This window comes from Mchenga conophoros, linkage group LG20 (genome assembly GCF_057382185.1).
Source record: "Mchenga conophoros isolate Kocher_MC1m ecotype Shallow Benthic linkage group LG20, M_conophoros_male_GT1.1, whole genome shotgun sequence".
Lineage (NCBI taxonomy): Eukaryota > Metazoa > Chordata > Actinopteri > Cichliformes > Cichlidae > Mchenga > Mchenga conophoros.
Genome location: NC_140545.1, coordinates 14,426,488 through 14,443,253, shown reverse-complemented (window position 1 = coordinate 14,443,253; position 16,766 = coordinate 14,426,488).

The window sequence follows — 16,766 nt, the reverse complement described above, 5'->3', positions numbered from 1 at the left end:
CTGAAGATGTCACTGTCTATAAATAGTCACTTGTAACACACGGTAAATGATTAAACTCGTAATAAAACTCTGTGCGGTTTACAAGAACTCGGTGATCGATCTCAATCCACACAGCGTCACTGCCACGGTCTAAAGTCGCCAACACTAAAAGGGGGGTGATTTCCCTGTCTGACTGAGCAGGTCATACCCCCAGGCTTGTGAAATGGGTGTTTTCCCCCTCGTGACTGAGATATTTACCAGAACATGGTAAACTGTTTGTTTGCAGTTTATGCTTTTGAAAATGTTCAATAAACTTGATTTTTCTGATGCAGTTTCGAGAAGCAGTTAAGAAAACAAACATTGGAAGTCTTGAAAGTTATTTCTTTGTGGTTGCATCATTGCTTTGGCTGGCTTTTATGCGTGCTGCATCAAGCCTGACTAGTCACTTAAAATATTTGATTATTTGAATATTATACTGTCAAAAACTGGTCTGAGTTTAGCAAAACTGTGTCACACTCTCATGCTTGTTTTGTAGCTCTAGAAGATAACTGGTTTAGCTTAGCATGCAGCCTGCAAGCTAACCTAAATCTAGTATAATAGGTGAGCAGGAAAACACAACATAAATGGGAATTTAATAATAATAATAAAGGATTGCATTTATATAGCGCTTTTCGGGACCCCTCAAAACACTTTACAATACCACTATTCATTCACTCTCAAATTCATACACTGCTGAAAGCAAGCTACAGTTGTAACCACAGCTGCCCTGGGGCAGACTGACAGAGGCGAGGCTGCCATATCGCGCCATCGGCCCCTCTGGCCAACACCAGTAGGCGGTAGGTGAAGTGTCTTGCCTAAGGACACAACGACCGAGACTGTCCGAGACACCCAACTCTTGAGCCACGATCGGTTATTGTTATAGTACGTAACTACTAGGGGTGCAACGATACACAAAATTCACGGTTCGGTTCGATACTTTGGTGTCACGGTTCGATATTTTTTCGATACAAAATAAAATGTTCATGCCTTTTTAATTTGTCATTTATTAAAATTATAAATATATATTTTAACTCAAAAGTACAGTTTTTAAATTTAACCCTAACCCTTGTGCGTGTTTTTTATTTTGACAGCGAATGCGCACCTGCGGACCACTTATGTGCAGCCCTGGTTATTTAGCTCGTCATATTGCAGCCACAGAAATTATTTTGTCCATGAAACCATAAAGCTGCACTTTCTTTTTGCCTTATAGTCTGATTTGTCATAACTTCTCCGTTTTGTGGTAAGCTTTTCTTTGGCTGTCACTTCTTCACCCTGACCTGTCTTATTTGGCTCAGCAGAACTAAAATATATATACTGCTGCTTTTACACACGCACTCACATAAGCTCAGCGATTCTCTGCGCGATCAACCTCTCACATGTTTAAGCTTGCTGCGGGAGATTTCACTTGTCATGTTTGCATAGTAAGCTAACGATTAATAAGACGATGTCAGAGGAATTGGTGCGCAAATTATCATCACTCACCAATCAGTACTGTCGCTCTCTATACACAGTTCGCGTGATTGCAAAGTGAAAGCAAAAAAACAAGCGCAAATTCAAACGCGATTTCAATATGTCACATATTGACAGTGGCTCACCGATGCCAATGACATAATTACCCAGCTACATTTCCGAAAGAATGCAAAAGCATTGACATATATTTTTCCTTCCTACAATAGCCCGACGGGCAGGGCAGAGATAGATTTTGGTAGCCCGACTGGAAAAATCGCTAGCCCCGGGACGTCGGGCTAGCGATATTGCGAGCCCGTATCTGATTGAGGAATCACTCATCTTTGGAAAAGAGAATTTATTACAGAGAAATGGCTCTTTCCAAAATAAAAGCTATACTATCCGCTTCTTCTGGGCTATATTCTCAGCAGCATATTAAACATATCAGGTCCCCATAAGGAGAATCGTGTGCTAACGGCTGTCTAAATGACTCGGGTAAAGTTTGTAGCATGCATGCTTGTTGTTTTGTCTTTGCACTAGGATGATGTCGGTGTAAATGTGCAGTCATATTCGTTGTGTTCCCGCTAGTGCTTTCAGGTTAATCTCGTTAAAATGACCTTAACGCCACAACACGGCAAATCTCCGTTAACGAGCTACCCCTGATAGCCCCGTGCATGGGGCTAGACGGCCAACACGTTAACGAGCTAACTGCGATAACACACTAGCTCCCACCCATGTAATTGAGCATTGCGTGGCACATCCAACATACTGTTTTACTTTAGTCCATGATGCGCTTACCTTCAGGGTCATACGTCACATGAAAACCAAAATAATTCCAAACGCCAGATCTGAATGAGGGTGGGAGAGGTTCAATTTGCCTGTTGCAAGGAGAGCTTAACTTCTGTCTCGCTAGCTTGCCCTGCGCTCTTCCTTCTGACGATGCTGTCTGTGTGGAGCGCTCAGTGGATCTGCGCTCGACAGTGCAGCCTAGGCGGAGTAGTCGAACGCAGATTCACTGAGCGCTCAATACAGACAGCATCGTCAGAAGGAAAGTTGATAAAATAAATTACAAATGTTGTATTGTTCGATACATATGCGTACCGAACCGAAAGCACTGTATCGAACGGTTCAATATCGATACGAATATCGTTGCACCCCTAGTAACTACCTGCAAATCCTCACAGTTGTCATGTGACTGTGTGACTGTTCATTCAATCAGTGTTTGAGATAATGCAAGCGAGCAAACATTTCCACATTGATTGACTGTCAGCTGACGTTTTTTTCTCTCGATGTGTAGTTCCAAATTCAAAGTTGTGCTGATCTCAATGTGACCTTGTCTTTAACACTGTCTGAACGTCCTCATTAACCTAACCCCCCCCCCCCCCCCCCCACACACACACACACAACCTTAATTATACATAACTTGAGGCCTTGTAGCAGTGATTCCACTACATGAAAGTGCTGCATGTAGTTTGCTAGAAGTCGTGCTAAAAAATATTTTTCAGTATTTCTGAATTTTTGCTCAAAATTGCCACATTATAATCTATATATAACCTGTTAGTGTTTGCCACACTTCATGCTTATACTCGCTTTGCTTAGCATAGCAGTAAATTATTCGTACACAGTGCAGGTATATGAAAGGGCCTGTAAAGAATTTAAGCAGGTGAGTACAGTGCAGTATGTCATGAAGCAATAAATTAATTACAGACCAAAACTTTTGTTTTTCTTTTGTAATTTTTTTTAAATTTTAGATCTGGCTTAAAATATTTGCATTTGATTCTTGAAATGAGGCATCTTAACTAAAGACATAGATGATGGGTTCACCTTTCAGTGGCAGAGGTTGCTACCTGTTCAAAACAAGAGCTTCATTGTTTTGGGATTTTGTGAGTTTCTAGTAAATCAGTACAAAGAAATCCGATCAGGAGACGATACCAAAAATGTGGAACTGGGTGTGTGTTGGATGCTTTCCCAGTAACTATTGATGTCAAATCTTTGCATCTAACTCTCTGAAAAAATAGACAGGACACTGTGCTGTATTGTTGGCTGTAGCCTTACAGTGATTCCCTGCAGAGATACAAACTGTTTGCCTTTTCATCGCGTGCCACATAAAGCAGTTCAAGTGAAAGATTTAATGACGGTGCTGAGTCATTTTAATTAGTAGGTACAATAATTATATCTTCCCTAATCTCAACACTTTCTCGGCCTTCCTCCTGTCCACTCCCCTCCTTTTCCTCTGCTTCCTTTTTTCAGCCCAGTCTTGGCAAGCAAACAGACATCATGAGGTTTCCCAGAGGTCCGGCTCACGGAAATGCCAGTTTGATTCATATTCTGTTTGGAGCGAAGATAAAGATAAAGGTACTTGAGTTTATTTAGCGCACATTTCCATATCTAATACCACCCATTCCTGACCGCCCTAAAAGAAACCCGCAACACCATTACAGCTAAGAAAAAAAAAACAAAACTGAAGTTGTTTTAATATTTTTGCAGATGGTGAGGCCACTGCTATGTTTATAATTACGTCACACATACCATTTAAATCCCTCTGGTTAAGAGAATCTTGTTTGATTATGATACGGTGATGTAACTGGGAGGAAGGCGTTGAGTTATACAAGCTGACATCATCTCTGTGTAGAGATTTCACAAACTTTCTTGTTAACGCTTCAGTCGATGACAAACTGAAACCCTCCCCGAGGCAGGTGCACATCAGTGAAGCCATTTTTATTATCACTGGGTAAAAATAAACTACTCACAATCTGAATCTTTAGCCTGCTGCCATGAGACACAAAAGTGAGACCCTACTTATTTTCTTTGATATATCTTATTGATTGCCACTGTGTTGCTATGTGACATGCCCAGACTTTGCTCAGGGCTCAGATCTCAGCTAAAAGTTTGTTTGGTATTATCTGTCTGTGTGTCTCTGAGATTTGATGGATTGTCTGTTGGAGGGTGGGGGAGGTCCTGTGAGATTGAGCTAAGACAAATGTCTTTTTGTCTTGACAGTTCACAGGATAAGAGAAAGCTATGGGTATTAGGGCTTTATTATAGAAGGAGTGGCTGAATGCAAAGAAATGTTTTCAGGATAATCCTATTCACGGATGAAGAGATTGTAAAAAGGTTGACATGGTAATTACGTCATGATATCAGGTCTAAGTTAAGCTCTATAACCCTCACTAAGGTGATGCAAAATTAACGTCTTGGATAACACTCTATATTCTGAATTGTAACCAAGCTATGTTTGATATTTGAAACATGGTGCACAGACAAAAACAAAACTACTTGTTGACTCATTGCTTCTGAGGCTGTTTTGAGCTCACAAGCAATTGAATTAGTTTGTATCTGGTAAAAATTTATGTCATAAGAATTCTGTTATAAAAAGCATCCTTACTAAATTAGATTAAGCAAGGCACATACACACACATACAAAGAGTCATAGTTAGCATGGTTAAGATGTCAGTGGAGTTTTGCTCACCATGGAAATTATATATAACCTGGCATAAGATGTGTTTTTTTAGGTTAGTTGACAATATAAGAATTTTTAGATGAAAACTGAGCCTTTTTTAAATTTCAGACTCCAACTTTGTCAATCTCACTTAAAGCTGGACTCAGTACTTTTGTGATGCACTCATACGCTTTATGAGTGCAGCTTACTAACCAAGCTTGCGAGTCTCAGCTAAAAACTCTACTCTTACGCACAAATACGGTCACTTTTCGCCTCAAACAAACATTTTATAACCAAAATGCCAACATTATGGAGCCCCACAGGGGACATGAGAGAAAAAAAATTAAGACGGACTTTTGCAAGATCTCGCAAAACTTTTGCGAGATCCCGAGTTTGTTTTGCGAGATCCCGCAAAAGTCCGTCTTAATTTTTTTTCTCCCATGTCCCCTGCGGGGCTCCGTACAACATAGAGGTTTTGAGATGCAGAATTTAATTTAAACTTTAACGTTTGGAGCTATAAGGTGGAAAAGGATCGGAAAAGAAATCAGGATCCTGTCAGGAAAATGTGGATGTGCCAAATTTTTACAAAGAAAGCTAAAGCTAATCATCACCTTTCTCATGACTGTTCCTTCTTGTAATAGTTTAAAAGAGGTCAGAAAGTTAATGCCAGTGTTCATAAAGCCAGTAAGCAGAAAAGTCATATCTGTTTCACATTTTGCGTCAGACTAAATAGTTATTCCATTGAATCTCTCCCAGTGGGATGCACTGCTCAACTGGACTCCATTTCTGCTCTTATAAGGATGCTTGTTGTGAACTTAGCCTTTCTAAGCTGAATACAGAGGAGAATGATGAAGTGTTTGTGTGCAGAGATCAGCCAATCTCCAGCAGCATGCCAGATTAGGTGAAGTCAGGAGAAACATTTTAGGGACACATTTATGTGTTAGTTTGACCGAAGGAAAAAATAAAAAGTAAGATGTCTTTAAAATGAGATCACTGCGGGAGTCTCCCTTACATAGCCTCAATCACTTGTGTGTCCAGAAGCACAAAATACTCAGGAAGATCAGAGTGCTCTTTCCCCCCGCTTATGTAAGAGCCCTGCATCTGAGCCAAGACCAGAAGTTTGATGCTCCTTAAGAGGCGGTGATCAAGCTGCCTGCTGTAATTTCAGTTTGTTTCCTTCACTCTCTCACACTCGTTTGAAGTCATTACTGCTCATACTAAGACCTTTGTGAACCGTGCAATAACCGTGAGTGTTTACAGAGCAAAAGATCAGAGAAAGGACTGAGCTGAGCATAAAGTTTTTATGTGTTACTGATGTCTACTGTAGCTGTCATGTCAAGGCCATCCATGCTGGTGAATGTTTGCCAGGACAGATAAAATGAGTCTTTTCACATCCCCCCCATATACAAGGGCTATATCCGTTAGATTAGTTACTAATTACTATCTGTGTTTAAGACATCCGAAAGATCACACCACTTCCTGAACTGCATTTCAAGGTCCATGTACTGGAATTCAAGCAGCCAGTGTTAATGACCTGAGTTGTCCCATTTGTCATACGTTCCAGGAATCCCTTGTTCACCTTTGGCAGCATCTTGCAACCCCATGTGGGTGAGAGATAAAGGCCGGATTCCGAGCAGCAGTGAGCAGTGAAAGCCCTTTTTTGGTCATATCACAGTAATTGGAGGCCAAATAAGCCAGCTGCGATGGAGAACTCTGTAGACTCAGAACTGAGCTGCATTACTGCTGCTTGACCTGCCACTTGCAAAACTCTCTGGCATGCACTGGCTGTCTGAGTGGGGCTGTTTTTGGAGATTTGGATCAAGGAAATAGCTTAGAGCCTAATGATTAAATTAAGATTTAGAAAATAGTAAATCCCTGTACCCCTTGCGGCATGATGTCTTAAGAATTTTATTTGCTTTTTCATGTCTATCTGTAAGGTCTTTAGAAAGCACCTGATTTTCTGGGGTTGTCTTGCACTCCTTTGACGTTGTTACACAAAGAGCAGTGAAGTGCTGATATTTAATAGATGTTTTCGACACCCACTCCTGTAATTCACTGGTGCGCTGTTGATCTGGGAACAGCTCTTTTTGGCTGCTCCGGAGCACTTGTTGAAAACCAGCAAGTCTTGTCTAGCCCATACGGTGCAAAGGAACAGACTGTGGCACTTCCTGTCTTTTAGCCATTACTACAAGTGGCTCCCTTGGGGATAGTACTTCCACCTGAGAGGATGTGCTAAAGAATAGGGAAAAGGGTGGACATTTACCTCGAGATGTTGATAGATTACCTAATACCTGACCCAGCTGACTTAGACCCATGCAGGTCACCTAAAGCTGAAGTGTTTGGATGATTCCTCTGTCAGGACTTAAAGCCTCACTGGAGTTAAGAAGCTTTGCTGCATGACTGATGTGCACAACACTGTGATAGTTTTGTCCTGCCTCTGCTCTTTGTGATGTTACGGGAAGTGCTGACGTGATGACAGACAATATTTGGCTTGTTAACACTGTAGATGGGCCATCATGAACAATTCAATACAACGGAGAGGAAAACTTGGGACTTTCAGTTTTTTTATATGTCCCATTTCATTCCTCTCACTTAAGGTGGAACTATTATGTTTTAAATAAAGCTTCAGGTCACCGTAAGCCAGAACGTCAGCCTTCAGACTGCTTAGGGTTGAGGTTTTTCTGCTCATAACCTTACTTGATAAAGAGTGGATATCCTTCATACAGTTCAATACAATTCAACTCATTTCATTTTTATTTATATATAGCAAAATCACAGTAAGGTGAAGACCCTGCAATACTAGAGAGAAAACCCCAACAATCAGATGATGCCCTATAGGCAAGCACTTGGTAACAGTGGGAGGGAAAAACTCATGTTTAACAGGAAGAAACCTCCGACAGAACGAGACTCAGGGAGGGGCAGACATCTGCCGCGATTAGTTAAGGACAAGAGAGACGGAACAAAAGACACAACCAAGAAGCTGTTCAGGTCCTGTGTTTGCGAGAAACAGCCAGTCAGAAGACATTTGATTTAAAGAAATGGTTGCTTTGAGAGAAGATGAGGGCTGGATCAACATCCAGTTTCAGAAAAATAAGTTTTTTTTTTGAGCCATCAACAATACAAAGCTGCTCTAGTAGAGTTCAGAGATAAAAAATATAAAATTACAAATAAATATAACAGATCAGTTTTAAAAATATTGTTTTCTAAATCTCATATTAACCCAATCTTCTATAAAGTTTCCCTCAGAATTGACAGTGGAATGAAAACCGTGAAATAATTATTTGTTGCTGGCTTCACTCATCAGTAAGGACTTCATAACCAGAGAAGAAGGCTTGTTGAGAAATATAAAGAAATATATGATACATAAATCACAAACTCAGCACCCCAGGCCTGCCCAACGGCAAGCACTAGCTTGTTTGTAGTGTGACCAAATCAGTGACGCTAAGCTCGTCGTGGCAGATTTATAACAAAGAAATTTTGGCCTGACCTTCAGATGTTTGGAGTCAATCTGTGGTTTTAGAAGGTTTAATACTCACTGGGAGGTTTTTATTGTACTTACATGCAGAGCTGTCATCAACTTGATCAAATCTATCTTCACATCAGGAAACAGGAGGAGTAGAGAAACCGTGAAAAGCAGCAAAATACATCAAAGACTCTCACGCTAAAAGTGAAAAGAATGAAGAGTACACAAATGAGGTAAATCATGCCGATAAATGATTGGACTTTTTTCTGCGTCCTTTTTTTCTTTCTTAGAAAACAGAAATGGAATAGAAAGCAATCCTTTATCTATTTTAATGACAAAATTGCTTAACGTGATTTAACAGAATCCAGGAGCTTCAGTGCAAGATTTGGAACAGTTATGGTGCATCTGCTTAACTTTTGGGGCAAGCTGAAGGCCCCGCTCTAGCAGTCACGGCCAACACTGAACTGCTTACGCAAAGAGATAACAGACAAAGGCCAACATATCAGTGACGCATGTGAAGCAAATAAAAAACTGTTTCATAATTCTGCTGCTGCCAATTTATTAATGTCTCCACACTTCCTCAGTTGTTCAGCTTATAACTATTCTCTTTGCAAAAGATAAACAAACCCTGATGTCAATGTTTTTTTTACTGTTTATCATTCAGAGTGATAGGTTTCTCTCTGTCTGCGTAACCAAGGCAACCAAATAAACAGTGCAGTGCGCAAACCTAACCTTTGGCCTGCAACTGTAAATCCATAAGCCACTGTGATGGAGACATCATGGGTAAACAGTGATGGCCTCAGCGTTTTTTTTTTTCTTATCTGAGATTATACAGACAGGGAGACGGGTCTGGAGAAAACAGCTTTAAGTTAAAGGAATGCACACGGCTTCCTTTAAGACCCAGGACAAAAAAAACAACAGACAGCTTGGAGTGTTTTCACTCAGACCCACTCTTCTCTCCATGGACTCGTAATGCTGCTTACTGTGTGGTCTGACGTACTCATATAGGAGCTGGGCTTTCTTTGTTGGGTATCTGTGAGGCAGTAGATAGCTTTATGGTCAATAAAATAGAGAAGATCATCTGCATATGTTTTCCAACTGCCATTTTACATTTTGATTTCCATATCATGACTCTTCTCTTTATTTAGCTTTGCTGTATTTGTTCAGGGATTTATTTTGTTTGTTTCTTGAACGTCATTCTGTTGGATGGTTGGCTGGTTTAGTTTAGACTGAAACTTAGCAACTATTGGATTGATTACAACAAAACAGATGCATTCAGAGATTTATTAATATTCATAAAGCAGAACTGAAGCTGAAGCAAAACACTTGGCAATGAGCTATAACATAAAGTAGGCTAAAATAGCAACGAAAACCAGAATTGGGCAACAAATTCTCCCTAATGCAGTGGCTATTTCAAAGAAAATGATATCAGTGCTTTTTTTTTTAGCAGAAATGCACACGCCTACCTTTCCTCATATATCTTTGATTCAGAAAATATTTAGACTTTAGTATTTTTGTCACACTTTCTTGAGTTTGTGATGCAGGGTTTCCCCTCGTAGGTGGTGCTACATCCCTCCTAAGGAGAGTTTTCTTATCCTAGCTGTCTGACACCAAGGACCTACAAAGCGCCTTTGTTTAAGCTTAGGAGAAATACCTTGCATAGCGAGTATGCTGTCTTACTCTTTTAAGATCTGCCACATCCTTCAATGTCTGGGTTTCAGATAGTGACATATGGAGAGAAATGTGCCACATATGTGATTGGCTTGTTTCTGTTATCAGGACGGCTTCTAGAACAGGAGAGCAGCTTGACATGTGTTCCTGTTTTCTGTTCTCCATGGCCAGGCATCTTTAAATGCTTATGTGATGTGTAGGGACATCTGAGTCTGTAAGTGTGATTTCCTTCACACTCCTTCCTCCTTCCATCAGGTTTGAAGAATCTAGAAAGAAGAATCTATATATCATAACACAAACTATAATGGAATATTATAATGGAGATGTCTGTCTCTCTCATTCTTTACTATAAACTATGGCCATTGGCTTCCCCTTTGCTTTCATTATCCTTTCGATGGGTCCAGTGTCAGAGCCAATTTTCAGTAAGGGGGCTAAATGCGATCATTTGGAGTGGCACACATGTATCACAGGAAATACAGGGCTATTTAAGCACCTGAACCACCTGTGAAATATTAGGAATGCAGGTAGTGGCAGAAAAGATCCATCTGCATCTAAAGGACAAAGGTCTCTCTTTCGAGGATGCCAATGTTTACATTTTGGACAGAGAAGACAGATGGTTTGAAAGAGGAGTGAAAGAAGCCATCTATGTCCACTGTGAACGACCATGTTTGAACAGAGGCGGGGGCTTATGACACCAGCTGTCTGCCATCTATAATCCAGTTTTGAGATCCCTTCCCAGACACCTTAACCCCCACTCACATCCTGGGACATTTGACCTCAGGAAATCACATGATAGGGTGGGGATAGATTCACCCAAAACCTTGGCTGATTGTGACCTACACATGTTTCCTTGGCTTGTGTGATTAGGTAGAGCAGGGGTGTCGAACTCCAGGCCTTGAGGGCCGGTGTTCCACAGGTTTTAGATCTCACCCTATGTCAACACACCTGAATCAAATGACTAGTTCATTACCAGGCCTCTGGAGAACTTCAAGACATGTTGGGGAGGTAAATTAGCCATTTAAATCAGCTGTGTTGGATCAAGGACGCATCTAAAACCTGCAGGACACCGACCCTCGGGGCCTAGAGTTCGACACCTGTGAGGTGGAGGATCAATAGGGGGTCCATGACCCTCTTGGGGACGATCCCATAGGGCTTAAAATCTGGGACTTTCCACCAGTCTGTCTTAGAACCAAAGAAGCTTCTCGGATGAGAGGTGAAATGTCTTCAAGGACACTCAAAGAAGTCCCGACATTTTTCTTTCCAAGTTCCTTAGACTATGATGACCTGGATGACTGAAAACCTTCACAGACATCAAATAATATTCACGGTATTAAACTTTTTTCCTTCATAGTGCAGTTAAAGCAATAAATACGCTTACACTATACAAATGTAGCACAATTCACAGACAACTGCATTGTCTGTTACTACTGTGCTGAGACTAATTTTATTCTAGCAAAAAGTTCAAAGAACAGTAAAAGTTAAAAATTCAAAAACTGAAAGTATCAACACCAGAATGTACCTGAAAATAAATGTCAGTATTATTATTATTTTTTGGATGATAGCACTGCTGTGTTTGTTCCATATTATTGTTGTAAATGTTTATATGCTTGATATATTTTGAGGTAAGTACAGCATTAGATCATATTTTATAAGGATTTATGTGTTTGTTTCATCTCTGCCCGATCGTTCTTTTTAGGTTGTAGTCTTCGCGGGACTCGATCTACATAGGCTGGGTTCCCAAAGGGACTTCTAGAACAGAAACTGATTTAGGGATGTGAACAGTCTTGTGGTAGCTAAATTTGAGATTTTGATTTTTGATAAAGTTATAAAAAAGTTACTCTTGACTCTTACTTTTTTGGATTGAAGCTCTCAAACGTTTCTTTACAGCTCATCTCTTTGTTTAGAAATAACAGCATGATGGGTAGTTGTTGTGAGAAGTGAACAGCTTCCTCAACCCACGCACGCAGTTTTTAATAAAACTGTCATATCCTCTACTGGGAGATGCACTAAACAAACAAAAAACAAATGTGCTTTAGAGATATCATGTGGGAAACTGTTAGATATTAACCAATGACTCATGTTAGGTCTGAGTCAGTTCTGGTCATCTCTTAAATCCCACACAGAAAAGCCTCAGCAGATTAGTTCCCATCGCTTTCGACTCTCTCTCTCTGTCTCATTTACTTTGGTTTAGATTTCATACAGTGAAAGAAACCAAAGCTGTGTGCGGATTATGTTACTCAGGCCATTTGCACATGAGCAAAGTTCAGGAGAAAGAAGAATGCAGGCGTGCCAGTATTTGTGGCTTTGAACCGTGCGTGTGTTTGCGCGTCACTCTTCCTGGGCATATTGTTATGACAGATGGTCAGCGGACCCTTTTAAATGCAGGCTCTCCCTTCCTGTGATGGAATTCCTGCCATCAAAAAACATTCTCCCAAACAATTGCCATAATTAGAGCCCACGCTCTCTTGAATGGTGTTGGACACTAAGTGAATTATTTGGGGTTAAGTAAAGATCATTAATAAGGAAACAAATAGGTCTCCGTAAAAACAAATCAGCAAAATCTGATGGTAGTTTGAGTTTCCTCTTCATAAAAATGAATAATGACATTACTCTAGTTCTGTAATTATCTCACAGTGGGACTTTTTGTTCTCATTAAAAACAAGATTTGTTTGTTAACCATGTGAGAGATCCATCCTGTGAAGAGTGATTTCTAATCTCTGTAGTTTGTTGTTAGGGATGGATTGCTGACAGAGAACACTTATTAAATGAACAATATAAAAATGCATATTTTATTCCCTGTATTTCATAAATATAGAGAGACACTATCATGTTTAATTTACTTTTTATGTCATTTTAAAGTGAAGTCTGTGTATTTGTTTATAATTGTCTAACTCAGAGATTGCATGTGGTCTTGGTAGGTTGTACAATTCATTTATTTGTGCTTTTATTAGATGGATTTATAATTCAGTGATATAAGTGATATATTCACTGATTGATCAAGGAAATGACTCGAGGCTTATATTTCTAAAAACAAAACAAGCAAACAAAAAATCTGAGTAAATGTATTGGCGAAGTAATGTAGGGACAACATGAAGCTAAAAAGCTCACTTTAGTATTTACGCTTACATCCCCACAGCTTTTTCTGACAATCCTTGACCAACAAGCACTTTTTGTTTATGACTTTTAGATAACATATACACAGATGTAGCTAAATCATAAATTGGGTCTTTGACCCAGTATTTTGAGTTTTCTCTGGACTTAAGAGATAGTTTTTGTTCATGTTCTTGAGTATGTTGTTTCCTAGTGCTTCTGAGTTTGCTACCTATGGTTCTTAGTGTCTTGTTTGATTGTTCGTCCCTTTAATGTCCAGTATTGTCCTAGATTCTTCTCTGTGTCCTAATCAGCCTTGTCTGTCTGAGCTCTCCGTGTTCCCCAGGTGTGTCCTCTCAGCCCTCTAGTCTTCCCTGAGTATTTAAACACCCGGCGTGCTTCTGTTACTCATCACGTCCTCCCTCATGTTGTGTGTGCTGCTGGCTATTTGGCCACGTCTAGCTTCTAGCCAATTCACACCTGTTCTGCTCTTTCATTATATTTTGTTAAATCTTTCTGTTTTTTGAGTCCAATCTTGTGAGTCCTGCTCCCAGCTTGCCACACAGCAGTGCCATGACATTTGCTAGCAAAAAGATGGAAAGCTACTAGGAGACAGTGTGCATACATATAAAATAAGTCATGGTTTGGTATCAAATTCAATTCAGTTTTATTTATACAGCGCCAAATCACAACAACAGTGGCCTACTTCCTTTTCCCATGGTGGAAATACAGTTTATTTGCCATTCTGTATAACTAATACTACCAGGTGAAGCCAGTGAGTGACAGCACTTGGAGAAGATATTGATAAGCTTTCAGTCTTTATTTTAGTTTCGTTATAGGTTAAAGTACAAACATCCCCAATAACCTGTTTTACAGCAGATATCCTGATACATCGGCATTAATTAGCGACGACAGAGTTTATGACCATTTATTACACCAAAGAAACCCGTCAGGTTTCACTGGGCTCAGACAGTGAAAGAAATAAAGAAATTAAGTAATTTGTCCTTTCACATGACAAAAAAACAAAGAAACAGAAAACCCCACAAAGCACTCAGAGATCTCTACTGCTATTTTTATTACCTTTCTGTTAATAAATTGAATACTAACAATAAAATTGTAACTAGTGGTTGGTGATTATCAGGAACTTACTGGAACCTTTAGTAGGCCATTTCTGGTCTGTGCAGCAGGGTGAAAGAAAAACTCAAACTCTTAGCTAGTGTGTGTGTTTTGGCAGAACAAAAAGTTACTCATATCAACCCCCTCAAGTAGATAAGTCTTATTTCTTGGCCCTGAAATGTCATATTCATGTGTGTCTAACCAGTGAGTGGTTGGAACAGGATACAATAGTTTGTGTAACTTCTCGGTGAGGTGTTTATTCATGTCTATGGTGAAAATGTAGAATGGTACGTTCTGTCACTCACACTATAAAACTACGGGCCACCATGGAGGTTGCGGCAGGGAGGGTGTGTGAGCGAGGTTGGAGTGAAAAGTTTGGGTGGAGCTGGGTCTGTGGCCACAGTGAGACCCTTTAATAGCTCCCGCTCACCACCGAGGGCTGCTTAAAAATTCACATGGTATATTTACACCTTTAACTTGTGACCTGCTGTTTGCTTATCACTGATTTTTGTTGAGGGAAAAATGAAAATGTCTGTTTTCACAGAATTCATTCAAAGTTCTTTTGTCTCATTTTCCTCCAGATACACTCTGGCAATACAAGAGCCAAATGTATTTTAGTTTATCCTCTTTGAAACAATACTAACTTTAATCTCAGAACAGCGATGGCCCGCAATCATTTACCCCTTCCTCTGGAATGTGAGTTGGTTACTCATTTAAGGAATGCCGAGGTTAATGGAACCTGAGATAACAAGATCTGAGTGAAAAAAAACGTGATGAACTCAGCTATATAGCGTTTCTCTGGAGGAGCTGCTTCAGGCTGGATTCATCCCCACCAGAGAGCCTCACCGCTGTATTTTTAGCAGCGGATAGGCGGCAATCATCTTACTCCTTTGGGTGTACAGCTTCCAACTTTCTGGTCACCAAGTTCTTTTGGTTAGTTTCCATGGAAACCAGACAAATGAGTCACTAAACAAGTTCAGCCAATTCTGCTCTCCAGTTTGGGAGGCGAGCCTTGGGTTTCCAGCTCGAGTCCACTCCCCCCACAATAAGGACTGGAAAATGAAAGTGGGGGAGAGTAAATGGAGCTTGGATCTTGGCTTACCTCCCAGTTTTGTTCTTACTTAACCTGCCCTTTGCACCTCCCCCTTAGCCTCAGCTCTCCCACACTCCTCTTTTCTCACTTTTTACCTATCACTCATTTTAACCTTCACTCCTTATTCCTCATAATCGCTTTTCTTTTCCCACAATCCCACACTCCCCTGGCTAGTCTTTTCTGTCACCTCTCTGTAGAACTTGGCCTCGATCTCGCAAAATACATTTGCACACAGGCAGTTCGCAAGAGTAGAAAGACAGAAATTAAAATGATCTTAGCTTATTACCTAATCTGCTTACTGACCGTGGTTTGGAGGGTTAGAGGAAGTTTGATTATCCTGTGGCCAATCTGCTCTCTGGATCTTGCATGGACGATCCATTACTGTAGTCCTACTGTTTTCAGGTCTTCCATTTTTTTTCCCTCTGCACAGGCTCACTCAGACACACCCTTTCCTTTTTTCCACCACGGTCCCTCATTTCTCCCCCATCTTTAGCTCCCAGTGGGAGGAGGCTCAGCAAACTGGGAGCAGTGGATGACTGGCTGACTCACACTCGGCACACCCCACAGATGTGCAGGGTAGAGAGAAACACCAAGAATGTGTGTTTGTGTGTAAAAGCAGGAGCTGATTTATACCCTGTCCATGTTAATCCTGCTAACTGTTGTACTGCGAAAAAAGAGAAGAGGCTGAACTTTTTGCTGACCTGTTGTAAGTGACTCATACAGCCTGGTGTAAGTCCTGAATGAAGTCCTGCGTGCCAGCATAAACTGTTTATCTTAACTCTTAATAGCTGCTGATAACCTTTTCAAGTCCTTTTTTTGTTCATTTGAAAAACTTGAAGGAGAAGCAGGAGTTCATAAATTTCTACACTGTGTATGATGCAATGTGACTGCAACACAGTGTCTGTCTCAAACATGTACACCTTAATCACATTTTTCTGTGTTTGCAACATCTCAGTATCACCACCTATATAGACTGGAGTATGTGTCTTCTTTGGTCAGCTATAGTGATGTGTAACATTTTTGTCTGTCTTGTGAAACAAGTTTCATATTGCATTTTATTGCTTTTGGAAGGAAAGTTATAAACTCGAACCTGTCAAAATAGAATACTGACATGCCGTAAATACAATTCTAGTGTTACTGTATTCGGTTTGTTTTATTGGACTGTTACTCTCCCTGTGAAAAAGTGCCTTCTAAAGATCAGCTGAGGGTCATCAGACTTCAGTAGTGTTTTTTAATATCGTGCTTTTACATGCGAACCTATGCTTTAACTTCGTGCACGCCCACCTCCAAACGACACAGCAAGGTTGTAGCCACTGATTATGCCACCTATTTGTGAACTGCACATTCTGATGCTTCTACTTTAATTTGATAAACGATGCTATCTTAATCTTTCTAGAACTGGAAGTGACCATATTTAGACCAGAGGGTGG